Raw genomic sequence first — 5,842 nt, forward strand, 5'->3', positions numbered from 1 at the left:
CTCCTCGTCCCAGCAGGGCCCCGCGGTCACACACGCGCCTGCACGCACGGCCTCCTCGCCCGAGCTGGTGACATCCAGGATTCACCGCCTTCACTGCCGAAGGGAAGAGTAACATGTAACAGATGTTTTTTCGGCGGATGCTTTAATCCCATGTGTTTCCTCAAATCTGAGATTCCAGTTGCTCTTGCTGCTTTCGTGTTGTTGGTTTTTTTTTCCTGGCAGGGGAGTAACACGCTGATCTTTTTATAGTTTTCAATTTTTTTCTTTTTAATGAGGCACAGGAAGAACGAATTAATAAAACATGTGCTGAAAATTATGCATCAAATTGACACACTTCTTTGGAGTCTAAAATTATAATAATGTGGCTAAGGTTGTAGCTTTGAATGCTGGGTAATTGAAAACAGTTAACTCTTTGAATTTGCTGTTTATTAGTAAAAAGCAAATCTGTGCTATAGTTTAACCTGTTTTGCCCAGTCACCTTCTAGTAATTAAATTATTTTAAAGACTGGAGACATATTTGATAATTTAATATGGGGTAATCAAAGAACAGGGCAGCCATGCCTTTGTGTGTTCTGTGCCTTTAATACCCTATTGTCCTGATGTACAAATGATACCTTGTTAGTCTTACAAAATATTATGGCAATGATTATATGTGTGCTGAAAGTTGATAGCAGGTATTATGTCATTATGTGGAGATAATCAGTGAGATAGTCACAGTACAGGTGTGATAAGTATTATGTAGGCACAGTTTGAGGCTGATTTTCACGACAGATTCAGACTGGGTCTTTAAAAGTTGTTGTGCCAGCTGTTGTCAATTGTTTTGCTTCTTTGGGAGAATTATATCCCTCTTCATCCCTGCATGAGTGTGAGATGATGCAAAACATTAGTGTGTTCTTGTATTTTGACTACTTTCCTCGCAGAGGAGAAATGAAGTAATTAAAGATTGAATTGCCTCACCAAGGTTACAGAAAAGCATGACTCCTCAATCTTATAATGGAGGTAAAAGTCATCAAACTGAGGTAAAATAAGGAAACATGAAAATGTAAGATATGGTGAGAGCCAGAAAAGCAAAATAAGTATTGTAGTATAGACCAGTATCGGCCAGAAATGGAATCTGAAATATTTAGTGTGCTAGCCTTAAAAAAAAAAAAAAAAAAAAGTGTCAAATTATTCTTGTATAAAATGTTGGAAAATTTGACTAAGTCTATACATTATTTGATGTTTTAAAAGCTGTGCCTCATTCTGATTCGTTATTCTTAGCCTATCCATATTGGCCCTGCTTTGGCATTTATAAAATCAGACAAACTTCAGTTTCAAACCCAAGTTCACTTTGTAACTGTGTGAACTTGGACTAGTTACTTAGCTTCTCTAAGCTTCAATTTCCTCCACTGTAAAATAGAGATGATAATAACTCTTTTATGGGCTTGTAAGCAGGGATAAATGAGATAGTGCCTATAAAAGGTTCAGCACAGTGCCAGACATGTAAAAAAAGAAATTATCAGTAAAGAAATGCTTGTATGCTATTGTTACTATTATTGAACTTGATTTAAAATATCTGTTTAATGTTCTTTGATTATGAGAAGAGAACTGAAAGAGAAATAATGGAAATCTGAAACAAGAGAATGTCTACAATCATCAGCTGGCCAGAAAAGTGGTAAGTGATGCAAAATAGCCAGACAAGAACCCTCATTTCCCGTTCTCAAAGGGGGGCTTTTTGACAGAGTGGGATAGTAGGCATTGGACTGAGTGGACATAACATTTGCCCTTTAAATAACAGGTCAACTCCCTTGACATGCAGCCATCCGTTATTTTGCCGAGAAGGGAATTTGGTTCTTCCCAGACGTTAGGCTGATGAGCTTAGCTGGTGATGGAGGTTAGCAGCCAGTCTTCCATCACCCTCTCCAAGCACGTCTGAGCTACCTACTTGTGAAAGGTAATAGTCATTCTCTTTAAATAGTAAAATAAATATTTCTTTTAAAATTACTCCCAAAAGAAAGCAACTGCTTTGTAAATGATTATAGTTCTGTATTTACAGAACCAGAAGGTGAACCTGATCACTAAAGTAAGTACATGTTATGAAGAAATTTTATTTGCTATCATAGTTTTTCGTTTGTTTCATTAATTCATTCAACAATCTCAGCAGTCTTCTCAGTAAGAGACGCTGGAGACCGAACAATGTACAAGATAGTTAAGTCCCTGATCATAGAGCTTATGTTCTGGTAGGAAAAACAAACATTAAAAAGTTAACAAACCTGAATTGGAAAATGTTGTATTATTACATATTTTTACAACAATGAAAAATAATTTTAAAAAAGTTAACGAATTCAGTAAGTATAAAACTTGAAAGAAAAATTGATAAATGCTAGAAAGCATAATTCATAGGGTCCCCCTATAGAGAATAGCAGAGGGAAATTATCGATAGTTTGATCAAAGAAGAACTCTCTGAGGAGGTGACATTTAAGCTGAAACTGGAAGGGTGAGAAGGATCCACAAAATAGAGGGAATAATGTTTCAGCCAAGGGTACCGCAAGCACAAAGACCTTTACTCTGGAAGCACCTTGACCTGTTTACAGAACAGCAAGCGAGGGAAAGAGTAAAATGATAGTAGATCTGAGAGATCCTGCAGAGCCTTGAAGACAGTAGCAAAGAGTTTGGATTATATTCTTAGTAAAATTGGCAGTCATTGAAAGGTTTTCAGCAGGGAGGTTCTATGATTTGATTTACATTATTAGAAGCACTCAGACTTCTGTATGGAGAATGGATTGAATAAAATCAGGCAATCTGTAGCATAGGTACAGCAAGTGATGATGAAGGTTGGTATTAGGGTGGGTAAGTGGCTGTGGAAATAGAAGTAAATGGATTTGAGACATATGCTGAGGCAGAAGAGCCAGAATGAGCTGATAATTTGAAGTGAAGGGCAAGAACAAGAGGAATCAAAAATAACATCTGCTTTTCTGTGTTTTGAGCATTTGGGAATTCACAAGAGCTTGCTTGTTTCCCTGGCCAACATTTAAAGCCAAGAGTCCTGACACATGTGTGTACACATATGCACTGTGGTCCAATGAATCACTTTTATATGGCCTTTCTAGTCATGGTCTTGTAATTCCCACAAAATGATTGGCTAGGACTATGCAAATTGAGCAACTTGTGGTCAAGCGAGGGGATTGGTTAGTTTATGGTCTTGGTGGGAGGACCATGCTTTGAAATTGACAAGGACTAGGCTTATATAAGGGTTGGTCCCACAGAGGTTGCGGGGGCCTTACTACTATCAAGGAGAAGAGTCTGTAGCAGAGCACGTCCTTTGTACCAAGGACCTGGAGTCCCTGTGCTGAGAACTTCCTAGACCCAGGAGGAAGGACAAACACTGAAGATGGTGCAAGATGGTGGGAGACAGTGGCATTGGACTTGCCAGCCCACAGAGTGAAAGCTGAGCACCTTGCAGGGAGTCTTGTTAAGTGGAGTTAAAAGAGCCATAACGCTTGTACAGGGCAAGAGAGGCCTGCGTATGCCTGATGCAAGGGTTGCACACATCCCCCGCTGGGCAGTGGGGCCTTAGGTAGCATGGTGACAAGAGAGCAACACAGTTCTGGGTAGCGTGGCTAGAGCCGGCAGCAGAGGCCAGCAAGGCCCAGCAGCAAAGTGGAAGCCTCAGGATCCATGCAGGCCCCCAAGCAGAGGACAGCAGTGATGTGAAGACAGCATCTCATATCTGACCTGAACCTCAGCATGCCTGTCTGGTGACATAAGATGCACACAGGTAATTTGGGGAGGGTTAGCGTTTCCCCTTTGGGAACCTGTTGTTATTGTTGACTGTTTGCTTTCTGTAAGTGTCTTGAATGTCCTGCTGAATCACAGATGAGCTTAGCACCCATGATATGGTTAATACCAGTGGCTGCATGTGTCTCATTCAGAGCAGTCTTATGGCTGCCTGGAAGTTTGAGGCACAGCCTGTCTGCATATGTAGCACAGACAGAGACATGTACATATGTGCACGCACATACTCATATGCACCACTGTTGTTGTTTTACTTAGGTGTTGTCGAGTCAGTTCTATCTAATGGCGACCCTGTGTACAACAGAACAAAACACTGCCCAGTCCCGCGCCATCCCCAGAATCGTTGTTATGCTTGAGCCCATTGTCGCAGCCACTGTGTCGGTCTATTTTGTTAAGGGTCTTCCTCTTTTTCACTGACCCTCTACTTTACCAGGTATCATGTCTTTTTTCCAGGGACTGGTTCCTTCTAGGAGCCCTGGCGGTGCAGTGGTTAAGAGCTTGGCTGCTAACCGAAAGGTCGGCAGTTCGAATCCACTAGCTGCTCCTTGGAAACCCTATGGGGCAGTTCTACTCTGTCCTATAGGGTCACTATGAGTCAGAATTGACTCACGGCAATGGATTTGGTTCCTTCTGATAACATGTCCACAGTACATGAAATGAAGTCTCACCATCCTCATTTGTAAGGAGCGTTCTGGCTGTACTTGCAAGACAAATTTGTTCATTCTTCTGGCGGTCCATGGTATATTCAATAATCTTTGCTAACACCATAATTCAAAGGCATCGATTCTTATTCGGTCTTCCTCATTCATTGTCCAGCTTTTGCATGCATATGAGGTGATTGAAAATACCACAGCGTGGGTCAATCCTCAAGGTGACACCTTTGCTTTTTACCACTTTAAGGAGGTCTGTTGCAGCATATTTGTCCAATGAAATACATTGTTTGATTTCGTGACTGCTGCTTCCATGGATGTTGATTTGTGGATCCAAGTAAAATGAAATCCTTGACAACTTCATTCGTTTCTCTGTTTATCATGGTGTTGCTTATTGGTCCAGTTGTGAGGATTTTTGTTTTCTTTATGTTGAGTTTCAATCCATACTGAAGGCTGTAGTCTTTGATCCTTGTCGATAAGTGCTTCAAGTCCTCTTCACTTTCAGAAAGCAAGGTTGTGTCATCTACATAACGCAGGTTGTTAATGAGACTTTCACCAATCCTAATGCCACGTTCTTTTTCATATACTCCAGCTTGTCGGATTATTTGCCAGCATACAGATTGAATGAGTATGGTGAAAGATAAAAACCTGACGCACACCTTTCCTGGTTTTAAACCATGTAATATCCCCTAGTTCTGTTCAAACAACTGCCGCTTGGTCTATGTACAGGTTGTGCATGAGCAGAATTAATTATCCTGGAATTCCCATTCTTCCCAATGTTATCCATAATTTGTTATGATCCACAGAATCGAATGCCTTTGCATAGTCAATAAAACACAGGTAAACATCTTTCTGGTATTCTCTGCTTTTAGCCAAGATCCATCTGACATCAGTAATAATATTCCTCGTTCCACGTCCTCTTCTGAATCCAGCTTGACTTTCTGGCAACTCCCTGTTGATGTACTGCTGAAACCACTTTTTAATTATCTTCAGCATAATTTTACTTGCATGTGATATTAATGATACTGTTAAATAATTTCCGCATTCCATTGGATCATCTTTCTTTGGAATGGGCACAAATATGTATCTCTTTCAGTCGGTTGGCCAGGTAGCTGTCTTCCACATTTCTTGGCAAAAAAAAGTGAGAGCTTCCAGGGTTGCATTCATTTGCTGAAACATCAAAATTGGTATTCTGTTGATTCCTGGAGGCTTATTTTTTGCCAGTGCAGTCAGTGCATCTTGGACTTCTTCCTTCGGTACCACTAGTTCTTGATCAGATGCTCCCTCCTGAAATGAATGAACTTTTACCAAATCTTTTTGGTCCAGTGACTCTGTGTATTCCTTCCATGTTCTTTTGATACTTCCTGTGTCATTGAATTTTTTTCTCCATAGAATCCTTCAAAATTGCAACTTGAGGC

The 5,842-nt window shown here is 40.5% G+C and overlaps 1 long non-coding RNA gene across 1 annotated transcript; it reads left to right on the forward strand.

Annotated features, from left to right (window-relative positions):
- Positions 1 to 1,158: 1,158 nt before the first annotated feature.
- On the forward strand, positions 1,159 to 3,837 carry LOC111820278 (uncharacterized). The gene is made up of 3 exons (XR_002823830.1): positions 1,159 to 1,654; positions 1,778 to 1,933; positions 2,036 to 3,837. It is a non-coding gene; the product is annotated as an uncharacterized LOC111820278 (long non-coding RNA).
- Positions 3,838 to 5,842: the final 2,005 nt, after the last annotated feature.

Source organism: Trichechus manatus, unplaced genomic scaffold (genome assembly GCF_000243295.1).
Source record: "Trichechus manatus latirostris isolate Lorelei unplaced genomic scaffold, TriManLat1.0 scaffold00032, whole genome shotgun sequence".
Classification (NCBI taxonomy): Eukaryota; Metazoa; Chordata; class Mammalia; order Sirenia; family Trichechidae; genus Trichechus; species Trichechus manatus.